The sequence below is a fragment of the Oncorhynchus masou genome, chromosome 33, assembly GCF_036934945.1.
Source record: "Oncorhynchus masou masou isolate Uvic2021 chromosome 33, UVic_Omas_1.1, whole genome shotgun sequence".
NCBI lineage: Eukaryota > Metazoa > Chordata > Actinopteri > Salmoniformes > Salmonidae > Oncorhynchus > Oncorhynchus masou.
The window spans coordinates 8,145,288-8,165,482 of NC_088244.1; the positions used below are offsets into that span (position 1 = coordinate 8,145,288).

Genomic DNA, 20,195 nt, shown 5'->3' on the forward strand with positions numbered 1-20,195 from the left:
TTCAACCGGTCTTTGCTGGGAACACTGACATGCAACACTGTTACTATGTACGAGAGGATTTACTCTCATGATGTCTTGGTTATCAGCGCATGGATTTGCCCATCGTGAGGGTGTGTTGAGGCGTCACACCGAGGAATACAATGGAGGAAAACGAAACGGAAATGTATATAGGACAATACTTAACAACCTGATGGCTTAATTTATCTACCTCGTTTTACAAACGAACGTGTAGGTTATTATTAGTCCGTTCTAATAGTGCCACTGCCGCGGGGATTATTTGGTCTCACTGTCAGTTTATAGTAGGCTACATATCTGCTATTTGAGCGCACAATATGTAGGCTATTTATATATATATAAGGCTAAACGTTTTTGATACATAGGCTACTATATTTTCGTTTCTGTTCGCCTCATTTGTCTACGCATTCGCGCAAAGAACCTATTTCCCGCGCGCAACATAGTTTCACGCATGTTATTGCATTAACTCCGATTAAACACGGTCAAACAGTGACTGACACCTGCGTCTCTTGTGTGGCTTCATTTGATGTAGATCAACATGAAAGTATTATAACATTACATGCATGCAGTCGCTAAACGTCACTGTGTGTGGAGGCACTGTGCACCTGTTCTAAGCTATTCCAAAAACATGTGATATAGGCCTAGATAGACTATGAGTCATAATACCTATAAGTACTCATAAGGCAATTGTTTTCCAATCGTTTTTCCACCATTCATTTTTCCCATAGGGGATTTTAGAAACACTTAAAATAAGGGCTGTGTTTCATGTAGGTTTACCCTGGCATGACTTTTTGATAATCATGTAAATCTCTCTCGGACAAGGTGACTTTTATCAACATATTCCCTCATAATTACATAGTGGGAAAATGATTGCAACCATTTCTCAGTTTGACCACTAGGTTTTATGGGTGTTATGGCACCTTCACTGTGGGGCTCTATAAGGCGGGCCCGATGAATAATAGCCTGTATACCAACCCTCTTAAAATATCAACCTCATACTTACTCGTGGAAGGTGAGTCATACACCATGCACCACTATCTAACTCAACACATATCTGTGATACAAAGTTGTAGCCTAGGTTCTGTAGCCTAGGTTCTGTAGCCTAAGGTCTATATCCTATGGTCTGTAGCCTAGGGTCTGTATCCTATGGTCTGTAGCCTAGGGTCTGTAGCCTAGGGTCTGTATCCTATGGTCTGTAGCCTAGGGTCTGTATCCTATGGTCTGTAGCCTAGGGTCTGTATCCTACGGTCTGTAGCCTAGGGTCTGTAGCCTAGGGTCTGTATCCTATGGTCTGTATCCTATGGTCTGTAGCCTAGGGTCTGTATCCTATGGTCTGTATCCTATGGTCTGTAGCCTAGGGTCTGTATCCTATGGTCTGTATCCTATGGTCTGTAGCCTAGGGTCTGTATCCTATAGTCTGTAGCCTAGGGTCTGTATCCTATGGTCTGTAGCCTAGGGTCTGTAGCCTAGGTTCTGTAGCCTAGGTTCTGTAGCCTAGGTTCAGTATCCTAGGGTCTGTATCCTATGGTCTGTAGCCTAGGTTCTGTATCCTATGGTTGGAAACCTATGGTCTGTATCCTATCGTCTGTAGTCTAGGGTCTGTATTAGAGGTCAAGTGATTATGATTTTTCAGTACCGATACCGATTATTGGAGGACCAAAAAAGCTGATACCGATTAATCGGCCAATTTTTATTTTATTTTATTTGTAATAATGACAATTACAACAATACTGAATTAACACTTATGTTAACTTAATATAAAACATCAATAAAATCAATTTAGCCTCAAATAAATAATGAAACATGTTCCATTTGGTTTAAATAATGCAAAAACAAAGTGTTGGAGAAGAAAGTAATATGTGCCATGTAAAAAAGCTAACGTTGAAGTTCCTTGCTCAGAACATGAGAACATATGAAAGTTGGTGGTTCCTTTTAACATGAGACTTCAATATTCCAAGGTAAGAAGTTTTTGGTTGTAGTTAATATAGTATTTATAGGACTATTTCTCTCTATACCATTTGTATTTCATATACCTTTGACTATTGGATGTTCTTATAGGCACTATAGTATTGCCAGTGTAACAGTATAGCTTCCGTCCCCCTCCTTGCCCCTAACCAGGAACACATTGACAACAGCCACACTTGAAGCATCGTTACCCATCGCTCCACAAAAGCCGCGGCCCTTGCAGCGCAAGCGGAATAACTACTCCAAATCTAAAAGCGAGTGACGTTTGAAACAGTATTAGCGCACACCCAGCTAACTAGCTAGACATTTCACATTGGTTACACCAGCCATTAGACTGATAGGCTTGAAGTCATAAACAGTGCTGTGCTTGTGAAGAGCTGCTGGCAAAACGCACAAAAGTGCTGTTTGAATGAATGATTACGGGCCTGCTGCTGCTCAGTCAGACTGTTCTATCAAATCAGACTTAATTATAACATAATAACACACAGAAATACGAGCCTTTGGTCATTAATATGATCGAATCCGGAAACTATCATTTCGAAAACAAAACGTTTATTATTTCAGTGAAATACGGAACCGTTCGGTATTTTATCTAACGGGTGGCATCCCTAAGTCTAAATATTCTTGTTACATTGCACAACCTTCAATGTGTGTCATAATTACATAAAATTCTGGCAAATTAGTTCACAATGAGCCAGGCAGCCCAAACTGTTGCATATACCCTGACTCTGCGTGCAATGAACGCAAGAGAAATGACACAATTTCACCTGGTTAATATTGCCTGCTAAACTGGATCAGTAGTTATAACTAGTGATTATGATTGATTGTTTTTTATAAGATAAGTTTAATGCTAGCTAGCAATTTACCTTGGCTTCTACTACATTCGCGTAACAGGCAGGCTACTCGTGGAGTGCAATGGTTAGAGCGTTGGACTAGTTAACTGTGCGGTTGCAAGATTGGAACCCCTGAGCTGACAAGGTGAAAATCTGTCGTTCTGCCGCTGAACAAGGCAGTTAACCCACAGTTCCTAGACAATCATTGAAAATAAGAATGTGTTCTTAACTGACTTGCCTAGTTAAATAAAAGGTATAAAAAAAGTTTGTTTAAATAAAAAAATAATCGGAAATCGGCACCCAAAAACACCGATTTCCGATTGTTATGAAAACTTGAAATCGGACCTAATTAATCGAGTCTGTATCATATTGTCTGTAGCCTATGGTTCCCATCATTTGTATATTTAAGTAATAAGGCCATGGTATATTACCCATAGGTCTTAGCCGTGGTATATTACCCGTAGCCCTTAGCCGTGGTATATTACCCATATCCCTTAGCCATGGTATATTACCCATATCCCTTAGCCATGGTATATTACCCGTAGCTCTAGCCGTGGTATATTACCCATAGCCCTTAGCCATGGTATATTACCCGTAGCCCTTAGCCGTGGTATATTACCCGTAGCCCTTAGCCATGGTATATTACCCGTAGCCCTTAGCCATGGTATATTACCCGTAGCCCTTAGCCATGGTATATTACCCGTAGCCCTTAGCCGTGGTATATTACCCATAGCCCTTAGCCGTGGTATATTACCCGTAGCCCTTAGCCGTGGTATATTACCCGTAGCCCTTAGCCGTGGTATATTACCCGTAGCCCTTAGCCATGGTATATTACCCGTAGCCCTTAGCCATGGTATATTACCCGTAGCCCTTAGCCGTGGTATATTACCCGTAGCCCTTAGCCGTGGTATATTACCCGTAGCCCTTAGCGTGGTATATTACCCGTAGCCCTTAGCGTGGTATATTACCCGTAGCCCTTAGCCGTGGTATATTACCCGTAGCCCTTAGCCGTGGTATATTACCCGTAGCCCTTAGCCATGGTATATTACCCGTAGCCCTTAGCCGTGGTATATTACCCGTAGCTCTTAGCCGTGGCAATATACCACAAACCCCCAAGGGGCTTTATTGCTATTATGAACTGGTTACCAATGTAATTAGAACTGTAAAAATACATGTTTTGCCATACCCGTGGTATACGGTCTGATATACCGGCTGCCAGCCAATCAGCATTCAGGCCTCGAACCACCCAGTGTATAATTGCCTATACAGCATATTGAAATAAACTAAAATGTCCCTATACCTTGAAAGTATACCTGGGGATATATTGTCACATATTACGCTCTACCTGCCAGGCCTGGTTTGGCACACAGCTGTTATCCTAGCAACACATAGTCCTAATTGACAGGGGTCTCCCATGTGAGCTTGTCCACTGTTAAGTTCCCACTGACCGTGGTCTAAACCCCCCATCCCACAGGAGACCACTACTCACTGTAAAAACCACATGAATCAGTCATCCTGTTGACCGAGTGACTGCATGGGTTGTAAGCAAAGTGTGTTGAAGCAGTCAAACCAATCACATCCCCGGACCCCCCCAGGACCCCCCATGTCACTCATACTAGGTTTGGTTTTCTCCCAGCAGAACTCCGATTGGCCGAAGTGAGCGTCTGTGCCTGGCATACTAATTTTAGAATTTTGTTATCATGTTCATAAACTTCAATTAATCTATTCAGTCTGCAACCCAGCGTTTGTAAGATTCTGGTTTAAAAGAAACAGACAGATTTCTCAGTTTACAATAGTCAAAATGTTTATTCACGAGGACGTCCTAGTCCGTTGTACAAAAACATCAATTTTATACTGGCTCCTTACGCACATACCTTCACACACAAACAGTAGGTATCCTACGCACATACATACAAGTTCAAATCTTAAGCTACGCCTTGCTCAGACAGTCTGTGTTTTTTTCCACTATACAGATACATTGTTTAATCTGCAATATGTTTCATAATTTTCTGCATGCCTAACAGTTTCTCCCCTCCACGGGGGGAGACAGAATGTCCTGTAAGGAACACAGTAGTACAACTTGTCTGTTGATAGCTCCTCTTATCATTTGTTTCACACTTGCACCCTGCTTACATGCTAAAAAGGAACAAAAGGTCCTTGTTCTAATTCGGACAAAAACTACACACACCATCAGATTATAGTTTTATGATTCATACATTTCATAGAATTATATGGTTTCAGAGTGGAATTATTTAATCATTATCTTTAGACATATAAATTATTTTTATCACATACTCACTTAATAAATATTTGCTTGAAAAACAAACAAAAAAAGCATCAAATTTGACTGTTTGTCCCTCTCGAGACGCCGTGGGAAAAAATACACTTCCTCAAAATAGTCTGAATTAATCTTAGATAAATCAAGAAATCTACAATTAATTTAAGACATTTTTGCAGAGGAGGTCTTTGTCCCACAATTTAACGCCTAACTAAGATATTTGGTGCAGTATTTCTCAAGTGAAAAAATGTGCACGCAAACTAGTCGTCTGTCATCTAATTAAAGAAGCCCTACTGTTGACCAATCACTGACAAAGGGGCGTAGACTTCGGCTACCAAACATCGACAAGCCTCAAGAAAAAAAACACTGCTGAACACCAAAACAAACTAAAATGTCACAAAATTTTGGCATAATGTACTGGGAAGCACAAGGTAAGGTTTACTGTATGCCACTGTGTGGATGGAGAGGTTATCCTCTGTGTGTCAGGGTGTAATGGAGAGGGTATCCTCTGTGTGTCAGGGTGTAATGGAGAGGGTATCCTCTGTGTGTCAGGGTGTAATGGAGAGGGTATCCTCTGTGTGTCAGGGTGCAATGGAGAGGGTATCCTCTGTGTGTCAGGGTGTAATGGAGAGGGTATCCTCTGTGTGTCAGGGTGTAATGGAGAGGTTATCCTCTGTGTGTCAGGGTGTAATGGAGAGGGTATCCTCTGTGTCAGGGTGTAATGGAGAGGCTATCCTCTGTGTGTCAGGGTGTAATGGAGAGGGTATCCTCTGTGTGTCAGGGTGTAATGGAGAGGGTATCCTCTGTGTGTCAGGGTGCAATGGAGAGGGTATCCTCTGTGTGTCAGGGTGCAATGGAGAGGGTATCCTCTGTGTGTCAGGGTGTAATGGAGAGGGTATCCTCTGTGTCAGGGTGTAATGGAGAGGCTATCCTCTGTGTGTCAGGGTGTAATGGAGAGGGTATCCTCTGTGTGTCAGGGTGTAATGGAGAGGGTATCCTCTGTGTGTCAGGGTGTAATGGAGAGGCTATCCTCTGTGTGTCAGGGTGTAATGGAGAGGGTATCCTCTGTGTCAGGGTGTAATGGAGAGGGTATCCTCTGTGTGTCAGGGTGTAATGGAGAGGGTATCCTCTGTGTGTCAGGGTGTAATGGAGAGGGAATCATCTCTGTGTCAGGGTGTTATGTCAGGGTGTTATGGACACACATCCTCTGTGTGTCAGGGTGTTGTCAGGCTGTAATGTCAGGGTGTAATGTCAGGTGGTTATGTCAGGGGGTTATGTCAGGGTGTAATGTCAGGGTGTTATGTCAGGGTGTTATGTCAGGGGGTTATGTCAGGGGGTAATGTCAGGGGGTTATGTCAGGGTGTTATGTCAGGGAGTTATGTCAGGGTGTAATGTCAGGGTGTTATGTCAGGGGGTTATGTCAGGGTGTTATCAGTGTGTTATGTCAGGGTGTTATGGGTGTTATGGACACACATCCTCTGTGTGTCAGGGTGTTGTCAGGGTGTAATGTCAGGGTGTAATGTCAGGTGGTTATGTCAGGGGGTTATGTCAGGGTGTAATGTCAGGGTGTTATGTCAGGGTGTTATGTCAGGGGGTTATGTCAGGGGGTAATGTCAGGTGGTTATGTCAGGTGGTTATGTCAGGGGGTTATGTCAGGGGGTTATGTCAGGGTGTAATGTCAGGGTGTTATGTCAGGGTGTTATGTCAGGTGGTCATGTCAGGTGGTTATGTCAGGGTGTAATGTCAGGGGGTTATGTCAGGGTGTTATGTCAGGGTGTTATGTCAGGTGGTCATGTCAGGTGGTTTTGTCAGGGTGTAATGTCAGGGGGTTATGTCAGGGTGTAATGTCAGCGTGTAATGTCAGGGGGTTATGTCAGGGTGTTATGTCAGGTGGTTATGTCAGGGGGTTATGTCAGGTGGTTATGTCAGGTGGTTATGTCAGGGGGTTATGTCAGGGTGTTATGTCAGGGGGTTATGTCAGGTGGTTATGTCAGGGGGTTATGTCAGGGTGTAACGTCTGGGTGTAACATCAGGGTGTAATGTCAGGGGGTTATGTCAGGGTGTTATGTCAGGGTGTTATGTCAGGTGGTTATGTCAGGGGGTAATGTCAGGGGGTTATGACAGGTGGTTATGTCAGGGTGTTATGTCAGGGTGTAATGTCAGGGTGTTAAGTCTGGGTGTAATGTCAGGGTGTAATGTCAGGGGGTTATATCAGGGTGTAATGTGAGGGTGTAACGTCAGGGGGTTTTGTCAGGGTGTAATGTCAGGGGGTTATGTCAGGTGGTTATGTCAGGGTGTAATGTCAGGGTGTAATGTCAGGGTGTTATGTCAGGGGTTTTTGTCAGGGGGTTATGTCAAGGTGTTATGTCAGGGGGTTATGTCAGGTGGTTATGTCAGGGGTTTTTGTCAGGGGGTTATGTCAAGGTGTTATGTCAGGGTGTTATGTCAGGTGGTTATGTCAGGGTGTTATGTCAGGGGGTTATGTCAGGTGGTTATGTCAGGGGTTATGTCAGGGTGTTATGTCAGGGAGTTATGTCAGGGTGTTATGTCAGGGTGTTATGTCAGGGAGTTATGTCAGGGTGTTATGTCAGGGTGTTATGTCAGGGTGTTAAGTCAGGGTGTTATGTCAGGGAGTTATGTCAGGGTGTTATGTCAGGGTGTTATGTCAGGTGGTTATGTCAGGGGGTTATGTCAGGGTGTTATGTCAGGGAGTTATGTCAGGGTGTTATGTCAGGGTGTTATGTCAGGGTGTTATGTCAAGGTGTTATGTCAGGGTGTTATGTCAGGTGGTTATGTCAGGGGGTTATGTCAGGGGGTTATGTCAGGTGGTTATGTCAGGGGTTATGTCAGGGTGTTATGTCAGGGAGTTATGTCAGGGTGTTATGTCAGGGTGTTATGTCAGGGTGTAATGTCAGGGTGTAATGTCAGGGTGTTATGTCAGGGTGTAATGTCAGAATGTCATTGCAATAAATGAGATGGTCCAAAGATCATCTATTTTAGAGAAATTGTGGGTATCAACAGTCATACAGCGTAATGCTTATCTAATATGTGTGTGTTTGTGTGTGTGTGTTTTTGTGTGTGTGCATATGCTACGATTGCATGATTGTGTGTGTGTGTATTTTATCCCTTCTGCACAATGTCTCCAGAAGGCCTGGTTGAGGAATTGACAGGACAGGATAATGCCTACGGTCTGCAGGTCCCTGCTATAAGCCCATGCAATAGAAACCGCAGCCGCTGACACTCTGTTTCTGGTTAGGGACGTTCCGCCTCCTTCCTCTTCCTGCCACATGCTCCCTATTTGGGCCTGGCAAGCGGATATTGCCTGAGTGAGCAGAATTCTTTCACAATAAGGAGAAGTAGCCATCAAAACTGACCACTTATCAGTCATATCAGTCATATGCTGTGTGTTTGTGGATCGCAGGTCAGCTGTTTGTTAACCCGTTGGTGATCGTTAATAACTCACCAGCACCTGCCTGACTATATGTGATAAAGTGAAAACTTCAATTGCGCTGCTTTCGTGTGTCCCGTTAACAGTTTGCAGCAGATAGAAAGTGTACAGACACAGGTGCCAAAGGTCCTAGATATGCTACTAAAATGTTGCAGTCTGGCTTCATTTTTTTTTTTAAAGCTTGACATTTAAATACCCCCCAAAAAAAAAACCTGCAACAAAATAGAAACATGTGGACCAATTACAATGCACCATTTGAGCTGTAGCCTAAGATGGCGACTCAACTACAATAGCTACATTTTGAGTGCACCATACAGCAATGCACCATTCAACCGTGAAAACATGGTTTAATTGGGGCGGCATGGTATCCTAGTGGTTAGAGTGTTGGGCAACCAACTGGTAGGTCACAAGTTCAAATCCCCAAGCTGACAAGGTACAAATCTGTTGTTCTGCCCCTGAACAGGCAGTTAACCCACTGTTCCTAGGTCATCATTGTAAATAAGAATTTGTTCTTAACTGACTTGCCTAGTTAAATAAAAATAAAATTTCACATGCTAATGAAAAGAGAACCATCACGTTCTCCCAGAAGCTTGGCTGGTGTGTAAAACCTGCCAATTCAGACAAACTAAAAAGCTCCAACTTTACAACAACCTATAGCTCTGTTTTTGTTGTTGTTATTCGTAGTTATTAAATACTCTTTGATTAGGGTGTTTGCAACATATTATGCACATCTGCAAGCATAGCAGCAAATGACAAGTATTATATATCTATTTTGTCAAAATATGTTAAAAAGCTAATATGTTAAAATGCAAATTCGTTGTTTTTTTCCCGATATGGTTCGTGCTCTGATTGAGTTTGACACCCCTGCCTGGGCTAGCGTATCTATTTATGTAGCTAGCTAATTATTATAAGGTAAAAACATGGAGCCTGACATTAGCGAGGCTAGCTACTGGGAGAATGTCATGTCATTGGAGGAGTAGGTGAATGAATGACCAACTTTTTCCCCTCATTTCGTTTTTCAGTTTTGTGGCTTTTGGTGAATGTGTTCAAATTATCTAAAGTCACGCTGTTGCTACTGCTAATGATGGCAGGCCCTACTGCCTGTAAACACACAGTCCAGTTCATAGTGAATGATAACAGGCCCTACTGCCTGTAAACACACAGTCCAGTTCATAGTGAATGATAACAGGCCCTACTGCCTGTAAACACACAGTCCAGTTCATAGTGAATGATAACAGGCCCTACTGCCTGTAAACACACAGTCCAGTTCATAGTGAATGATAACAGGCCCTACTGCCTGTAAACACACAGTCCAGTTCATAGTGAATGATAACAGGCCCTACTGCCTGTAAACACACAGTCCAGTTCATAGTGAATGATAACAGGCCCTACTGCCTGTAAACACACAGTCCAGTTCATAGTGAATGATAACAGGCCCTACTGCCTGTAAACACACAGTCCAGTTCATAGTGAATGATAACAGGCCCTAGTGCCTGTAAACACACAGTCCAGTTCATAGTGATTGATGACAGGCCCTACTGCCTGTAAACACACAGTCCAGATCATAGTGAATGATAACAGGCCCTACTGCCTGTAAACACACAGTCCAGTTCATAGTGAATGATAACAGGCCCTACTGCCTGTAAACACACAGTCCAGTTCATAGTGAATGATAACAGGCCCTACTGCCTGTAAACACACAGTCCAGTTCATAGTGAATGATAACAGGCCCTACTGCCTGTAAACACACAGTCCAGTTCATAGTGAATGATAACAGGCCCTACTGCCTGTAAACACACAGTCCAGTTCATAGTGAATGATGGCAGGCCCTACTGCCTGTAAACACACAGTCCAGTTCATAGTGAATGATGGCAGGCCCTACTGCCTGTAAACACACAGTTCAGTTCATAGTGAATGATAACAGGCCCTACTGCCTGTAAACACACAGTCCAGTTCATAGTGAATGATAACAGGCCCTACTGCCTGTAAACACACAGTCCAGTTCATAGTGAATGATAACAGGCCCTACTGCCTGTAAACACACAGTCCAGTTCATAGTGAATGATAACAGGCCCTACTGCCTGTAAACACACAGTCCAGTTCATAGTGAATGATAACAGGCCCTACTGCCTGTAAACACACAGTCCAGTTCAAAGTGATTGATGACAGGCCCTACTGCCTGTAAACACACAGTCCAGTTCAAAGTGATTGATGACAGGCCCTACTGACCTGTAAACACACAGTCCAGTTCATAGTGAATGATGGCAGGCCCTACTGCCTGTAAACACACAGTCCAGTTCATAGTGAATGATGGCAGGCCCTACTGCCTGTAAACACACAGTCCAGTTCAAAGTGATTGATGACAGGCCCTACTGCCTGTAAACACACAGTCCAGTTCATAGTGAATGATAACAGGCCCTACTGACCTGTAAACACACAGTCCAGTTCATAGTGAATGATAACAGGCCCTACTGCCTGTAAACACACAGTCCAGTTCATAGTGAATGTTGGCAGGCCCTACTGCCTGTAAACACACAGTCCAGTTCATAGTGAATGTTGGCAGGCCCTACTGCCTGTAAACACACAGTCCAGTTCATAGTGAATGATGACAGGCCCTACTGCCTGTAAACACACAGTCCAGTTCATAGTGAATGATAACAGGCCCTACTGCCTGTAAACACACAGTCCAGTTCATAGTGAATGTTGGCAGGCCCTACTGCCTGTAAACACACAGTCCAGTTCATAGTGAATGATAACAGGCCCTACTGCCTGTAAACACACAGTCCAGTTCATAGTGAATGATAACAGGCCCTACTGCCTGTAAACACACAGTCCAGTTCATAGTGAATGATGACAGGCCCTACTGCCTGTAAACACACAGTCCAGTTCATAGTGAATGATAACAGGCCCTACTGCCTGTAAACACACAGTCCAGTTCATAGTGAATGTTGGCAGGCCCTACTGCCTGTAAACACACAGTCCAGTTCATAGTGAATGATAACAGGCCCTACTGCCTGTAAACACACAGTCCAGTTCATAGTGAATGATAACAGGCCCTACTGCCTGTAAACACACAGTCCAGTTCATAGTGAATGTTGGCAGGCCCTACTGCCTGTAAACACATAGTCCAGTTCATAGTGAATGATAACAGGCCCTACTGCCTGTAAACACACAGTCCAGTTCATAGTGAATGATAACAGGCCCTACTGCCTGTAAACACACAGTCCAGTTCATAGTGAATGATAACAGGCCCTACTGCCTGTAAACACACAGTCCAGTTCATAGTGAATGATAACAGGCCCTACTGCCTGTAAACACACAGTCCAGTTCATAGTGAATGATAACAGGCCCTACTGCCTGTAAACACACAGTCCAGTTCATAGTGAATGATGACAGGCCCTACTGCCTGTAAACACACAGTCCAGTTCATAGTGAATGATAACAGGCCCTACTGCCTGTAAACACACAGTCCAGTTCATAGTGAATGATAACAGGCCCTACTGCCTGTAAACACACAGTCCAGTTCATAGTGAATGATGACAGGCCCTACTGCCTGTAAACACACAGTCCAGTTCATAGTGAATGATAACAGGCCCTACTGCCTGTAAACACACAGTCCAGTTCATAGTGAATGTTGGCAGGCCCTACTGCCTGTAAACACACAGTCCAGTTCATAGTGAATGATAACAGGCCCTACTGCCTGTAAACACACAGTCCAGTTCATAGTGAATGATAACAGGCCCTACTGCCTGTAAACACACAGTCCAGTTCATAGTGAATGATGACAGGCCCTACTGCCTGTAAACACACAGTCCAGTTCATAGTGAATGATAACAGGCCCTACTGCCTGTAAACACACAGTCCAGTTCATAGTGAATGTTGGCAGGCCCTACTGCCTGTAAACACACAGTCCAGTTCATAGTGATTGATGACAGGCCCTACTGACCTGTAAACACACAGTCCAGTTCATAGTGAATGATGGCAGGCCCTACTGCCTGTAAACACACAGTCCAGTTCATAGTGAATGATAACAGGCCCTACTGCCTGTAAACACACAGTCCAGTTCATAGTGAATGATAACAGGCCCTACTGCCTGTAAACACACAGTCCAGTTCATAGTGAATGATAACAGGCCCTACTGCCTGTAAACACACAGTCCAGTTCATAGTGAATGATGACAGGCCCTACTGCCTGTAAACACACAGTCCAGTTCATAGTGAATGATGACAGGCCCTACTGCCTGTAAACACACAGTCCAGTTCATAGTGAATGATAACAGGCCCTACTGCCTGTAAACACACAGTCCAGTTCATAGTGAATGTTGGCAGGCCCTACTGCCTGTAAACACACAGTCCAGTTCATAGTGAATGATAACAGGCCCTACTGCCTGTAAACACACAGTCCAGTTCATAGTGAATGATAACAGGCCCTACTGCCTGTAAACACACAGTCCAGTTCATAGTGAATGATGACAGGCCCTACTGCCTGTAAACACACAGTCCAGTTCATAGTGAATGATAACAGGCCCTACTGCCTGTAAACACACAGTCCAGTTCATAGTGAATGTTGGCAGGCCCTACTGCCTGTAAACACACAGTCCAGTTCATAGTGAATGATAACAGGCCCTACTGCCTGTAAACACACAGTCCAGTTCATAGTGAATGATAACAGGCCCTACTGCCTGTAAACACACAGTCCAGTTCATAGTGAATGATGACAGGCCCTACTGCCTGTAAACACACAGTCCAGTTCATAGTGAATGATAACAGGCCCTACTGCCTGTAAACACACAGTCCAGTTCATAGTGAATGATGACAGGCCCTACTGCCTGTAAACACACAGTCCAGTTCATAGTGAATGATAACAGGCCCTACTGCCTGTAAACACACAGTCCAGTTCATAGTGATTGATGACAGGCCCTACTGACCTGTAAACACACAGTCCAGTTCATAGTGAATGATGGCAGGCCCTACTGCCTGTAAACACACAGTCCAGTTCATAGTGAATGATAACAGGCCCTACTGCCTGTAAACACACAGTCCAGTTCATAGTGAATGATAACAGGCCCTACTGCCTGTAAACACACAGTCCAGTTCAAAGTGATTGATGACAGGCCCTACTGACCTGTAAACACACAGTACAGTTTTTTTTACATATAGGCCTACTGTGACTCTGATTGGCTATGGCGCACCGTTTTGTGTAGACTCCAGTCCTGGACAGGACAGATGTTTTTATTCAGTTTTACTTCCTGCAGTATTAATTGACCCACTCTATATTGCTATAGAATTTTCACAAATGCCTTACTATATGTCATTCTCAAACATTCATGAAAATTAAAAAAAACGCGAAGTAAAAGAAAATCGACATCCATATTATATCGGTGTCCAGGGAGCAGTGGGTTAACTGCCTTGCTCAGGGAAACAGTGGGTTAACTGCCTTGCTCAGGGGAACAGTGGGTTAACTGCCTTGCTCAGGGGAACAGTGGGTTAACTGCCTTGCTCAGGGGAACAGTGGGTTAACTGCCTTGCTCAGGGGAACAGTGGGTTAACTGCCTTGTTTGGGGGAATAGTGGGTTAACTGCCTTGCTCAGGGGAACAGTGGGTTAACTTCCTTGCTCAGGGGAACAGTGGGTTAACTGCCTTGTTTGGAGGAACAGTGGGTTAACTGCCTTGTTCAGGGGAACAGTGGGTTGACTGCCTTGCTCAGGGGAACAGTGGGTTAACTGCCTTGTTCAGGAGAACAGTGGGTTAACTGGCTTGTTCAGGGGAACAGTGGGTTAACTGCCTTGTTCAGGGGAACAGTGGGTTAACTTCCTTGCTCGGGGGAACAGTGGGTTAACTGCCTTGTTTGGGGGAACAGTGGGTTAACTGCCTTGTTCAGGGGAACAGTGGGTTGACTGCCTTGCTCAGGGGAACAGTGGGTTAACTGCCTTGTTCAGGAGAACAGTGGGTTAACTGCCTTGTTCAGGGGAACAGTGGGTTAACTGCCTTGTTCAGGGGAACAGTGGGTTAACTGGCTTGTTCAGGGGAACAGTGGGTTAACTGCCTTGTTCAGGGGAACAGTGGGTTAACTGCCTTGTTCAGGGGATCAACATAACACTGCTATCATCCTCTTTAAACCACTTCACCACATCTTTCCCAAACATGACCTTTCTGTCCCTTCCTTCTCTTTATTCTTAACTCTCCATTTCACAGCTTTCCTCTTGTTCAATTAAACTCATATTTTTTTTGCCTCTGTGGTTCAACCTCAACTTTCTCTGCCCGTTTCCCCAAAAGTATTTGGCGATTGGTGTGTTTGTTGTTTGGCGTGCCTACAGTTAGGCCCTGAAGCTTAGGCTTACTGGCTAATACCAGAGAGCCTCAAATAATGAAAGAAAACCTCAGTGTAGCTCACAGATAGAAATTGCACTAGAAAGATACATTGCTAGACTGTTTAAGGCAGTGTTTTCGCTTTATTCAATCCACCCGCCAAGAACACGCCCTTCATACACACAATATTTCATTACCTTAAAGACGCCGCGGGCAATAACCACGAGGACTGTAGTTATGAGTCGACCCGGACATCATAAATGTGTGCGTGTGTGCGAGAGAGAAAGAGAGAGTTATGTGTGTAATATGTACTTCAAATCTAAATTAAAATATAAGTAAATGACTGGGTGAACTCTACCTGACTGGGTGAACTACATGACTGGGTGAACTCTACCTGACTGGGTGAACTACATGACTGGGTGAACTCTACCTGACTGGGTGAACTACATGACTGGGTGAACTCTACATGACTGGGTGAACTCTACCTGACTGGGTGAACTCTACCTGACTGGGTGAACTACATGACTGGGTGAACTACATGACTGGGTGAACTACATGACTGGGTGAACTACATGACTGGGTGAACTCTACATGACTGGGTGAACTACCTGACTGGGTGAACTCTACCTGACTGGGTGAACTCTACCTGACTGGGTGAACTACATGACTGGGTGAACTACATGACTGGGTGAACTACATGACTGGGTGAACTCTACATGACTGGGTGAACTACATGACTGGGTGAACTCTACCTGACTGGTTGAACTCTACCTGACTGGGTGAACTACATGACTGGGTGAACTACCTGACTGGGTGAACTACATGACTGGGTGAACTACCTGACTGGGTGAACTACCTGACTGGGTGAACTCTACCTGACTGGGTGAACTACATGACTGGGTGAACTACATGACTGGGTGAACTCTACCTGACTGGGTGAACTACATGACTGGGTGAACTCTACCTGACTGGGTGAACTACATGACTGGGTGAACTCTACCTGACTGGGTGAACTCTACCTGACTGGGTGAACTACATGACTGGGTGAACTACATGACTGGGTGAACTACATGACTGGGTGAGCTACATGACTGGGTGAACTACCTGACTGGGTGAACTCTACCTGACTGGGTGAACTCTACCTGACTGAGTGAACTACATGACTGGGTGAACTACATGACTGGGTGAACTACATGACTGGGTGAACTACATGACTGTTTGAACTCTACCTGACTGGGTGAACTACATGACTGGGTGAACTACATGACTGGTTGAACTCTACCTGACTGGGTGAACTACATGACTGGGTGAACTCTACCTGACTGGGTGAACTCTACCTGACTGGGTGAACTACCTGACTGGGTGAACTACATGACTGTTTGAACTCTACCTGACTGGGTGAACTACATGACTGTTTGAACTCTACCTGACTGGGTGAACTACATGACTGGGTGAACTACCTGACTGGGTGAACTACCTGACTGGGTGAACTCTACCTGACTGGGTGAACTACATGACTGGGTGAACTCTACCTGACTGGGTGAACTACCTGACTGGGTGAACTACATGACTGGGTGAACTCTACCTGACTGGGTGAACTCTACCTGACTGAGTGAACTACATGACTGGGTGAACTACATGACTGGGTGAACTACATGACTGGGTGAACTACCTGACTGGGTGAACTACATGACTGGGTGAACTACCTGACTGGGTGAACTACCTGACTGGGTGAACTACATGACTGGGTGAACTACATGACTGGGTGAACTCTACCTGACTGGGTGAACTCTACCTGACTGGGTGAACTCTACCTGACTGGGTGAACTCTACCTGACTGGGTGAACTACCTGACTGGGTGAACTACATGACTGTTTGAACTCTACCTGACTGGGTGAACTACATGACTGTTTGAACTCTACCTGACTGGGTGAACTACATGACTGTTTGAACTCTACCTGACTGGGTGAACTACATGACTGTTTGAACTCTACCTGACTGGGTGAACTACCTGACTGGGTGAACTACATGACTGTTTGAACTCTACCTGACTGGGTGAACTACCTGACTGGGTGAACTACATGACTGTTTGAACTCTACCTGACTGGGTGAACTACCTGACTGGGTGAACTACATGACTGTTTGAACTCTACCTGACTGGGTGAACTCTACCTGACTGGGTGAACTACATGACTGGGTGAACTCTACATGACTGGGTGAACTACATGACTGGGTGAACTCTACATGACTGGGTGAACTACATGACTGGGTGAACTCTACATGACTGGGTGAACTACATGACTGGGTGAACTACATGACTGGGTGAACTACATGACTGGGTGAACTCTACATGACTGGGTGAACTACATGACTGGGTGAACTACATGACTGGTTGAACCCTACCTGACTGGGTGAACTACATGACTGGGTGAACTACATGACTGGGTGAACTCTACATGACTGGGTGAACTACATGACTGGGTGAACTACATGACTGGTTGAACCCTACCTGACTGGGTGAACTACATGACTGGGTGAACTACATGACTGGGTGAACTCTACCTGACTGGGTGAACTACATGACTGGGTGAACTCTACCTGACTGGGTGAACTACATGACTGGGTGAACTACATGACTGGGTGAACTACATGACTGGGTGAACTACATGACTGTTTGAACTCTACCTGACTGGGTGAACTACATGACTGGGTGAACTACATGACTGGGTGAACTACATGACTGGGTGAACTACATGACTGTTTGAACTCTACCTGACTGGGTGAACTACATGACTGGGTGAACTACATGACTGGGTGAACTACCTGACTGGGTGAACTACATGACTGGGTGAACTACATGACTGGGTGAACTACATGACTGGGTGAACTACATGACTGTTTGAACTCTACCTGACTGGGTGAACTCTACCTGACTGGGTGAACTACATGACTGGGTGAACTACATGACTGGGTGAACTCTACATGACTGGGTGAACTACATGACTGGGTGAACTACATGACTGGGTGAACTACCTGACTGGGTGAACTACCTGACTGGGTGAACTCTACCTGACTGGGTGAACTACATGACTGGGTGAACTACATGACTGGGTGTACTACATGACTGTTTGAACTCTACCTGACTGGGTGAACTCTACCTGACTGGGTGAACTCTACATGACTGTTTGAACTCTACCTGACTGGGTGAACTACATGACTGGGTGAACTACCTGACTGGGTGAACTACATGACTGGGTGAACTACATGACTGGGTGAACTCTACCTGTCTGTTTGAACTCTAGCTGACTGGGTGAACTCTACCTGACTGGGTGAACTCTACATGACTGTTTGAACTCTACCTGACTGGGTGAACTCTAGCTGACTGGGTGAACTACATGACTGGGTGAACTCTACAAGAATAGAGATAGTGTCTAGTTTGGTTATCAGACAAGAAGTTGTGCATACATTCTTTATTAACATGTCAACGCTTTGTCAAATACTCTACTGCCGACACCACCCGAGTTCCATATCTTCATCTGCCTGAAATAAAATGGAAATAACTGACTTTAAATAGCTTGACAAAAAAAAGGCCACTGTCAATGTGCAAACAGTATGACATATTGTTACATTCGATCAGGATGCACATTACCTGTCGCCAATGGTGACAGCTAGTCTTACTGGGGTCCCGACACACGACGAGCAACACATTACAGACAAAATACGTAGATACATGTAAAAACATTAACATGCAGTATGTGTGTCTGTGTATCTATCAGTAACACTTACATGTCAGTAGATGCTCACATGTGCTATGTTAGATACTGTACTAGTTTTTGTGTGTTTGCATGTTCACTTGTTTTGTCTGTGTTTATTCCCTTGAAGGTCGTACCATACAACCTCTCTCACTGTGTGATGTATGGTAAGCCGCTGGTAATGGCAACTGTGTGTGTGTGTGTGTGCGTGCGTGTGTGTGTGTGTGTGTGTGTGTGTGTGTGTGTGTGTGTGTGTGTGTGTGTGTGTGTGTGGGTGTCTGTGTGTGTTTGTGTGTGTGTGTGTCTGTGTGTGTTTGTGTGTGAGTGTGAGTGTGTATGAGCGTGTGTGTGTATGAGTGTGTGTGTGTGTATGAGTGTGCGTATGAGTGTGTGTATGAGTGTGTGTATGAGTGTGTGTGTGTGTGGGAGTGTGCTGTAGTGACCCAGCATCTCTTCTATCTGTTTTTAATCATTGACATTAACAACCTTTTATTTCAAATCAACTTCCTGTCGACCTCGTTCATTTCCTCATGTAGGCTACTGTAGCTATTTTAATGACATCTGCAATAGTACCGTGATATTCACTGAGGCCTATGGTCATGTTGTTGTCTAAAGTACACTGCACTAGAGGTCGACCGATTATGATTTTTCAACGCCGATACCGATTATTGGAGGACCAAAAAAAAGCCGATACCAATTAATCAGACGATTTTTATGTGTATATTTGTAAAATTGACAATTTCTACAATACTGAATGAACAATTAACACTTTTATTTTAACTTAATATAATACATCAATAAAATCAATTTAGCCTCAAATAAATAATGAAACATGTTCAGTTTGGTTTAAATAATGCAAACACAAAGTGTTGGAGAAGAAAGTAAAAGTGCAATATGTGCCATGTAAGAAAGCTAACGTTTAAGTTCCTTGCTCAGTACATGAGAACATATGAAAGCTGGTGGTTCCTTTTAACATGAGTCTTCAAAATTCCCAGGTAGGAAGTTTTAAGTTGTAGTTATTATAGGACTATTTCTCTCTATACCATTTGTATTTCATATACCTTTGACTATTGGATGTTCTAATAGGTACTTTAGTATTGCCATTCTAATCCTGGGAGTTAATAGGCTTGAAGTCATAAACAGCGCAATGCTTGAAGCATTGCGAAGAGCTGCTGGCAAACGCAGTAAAGTGCTGTTTGAATGAATGCTTACAAGCCTGCTGCTGCTGCCTACCACCGCTCAGTCAGACTGCTCTATCAAATCATAGACTTCATTATAATATAATAACACACAGAAATACGAGCCTTAGGTCATTAATATGGTCAAATCCGGAAACTATAATTTCAAAAACAAAACGATTATTCTTTTAGTGAAATACAGAACCATTACGTATTTTATCTAACAGGTGGCATCCATAAGTCTAAATATTACTGTTACATTGCACAACCTTCAATGTTATGCCATAATTACATAAAATTCTGGCAAATTAGTTCGCAACGAGCCAGGCGGCCCAAACTGTTGCATATACCCTGAATCTGCGTGCAATGAACGCAAGAGAAGTGACACAATTTCCCTAGTTTAATATTGCCTGCTAGC

The 20,195-nt window shown here is 44.2% G+C and overlaps 1 protein-coding gene across 1 annotated transcript in view; it reads left to right on the forward strand.

Moving 5' to 3' along the window:
* Window positions 1–20,195, forward strand: part of LOC135527768 (solute carrier organic anion transporter family member 4A1-like) — a 62,013-nt gene that overhangs the window by 1,005 nt on the left and 40,813 nt on the right. The gene's annotated exons all lie outside the window — the stretch shown is intronic.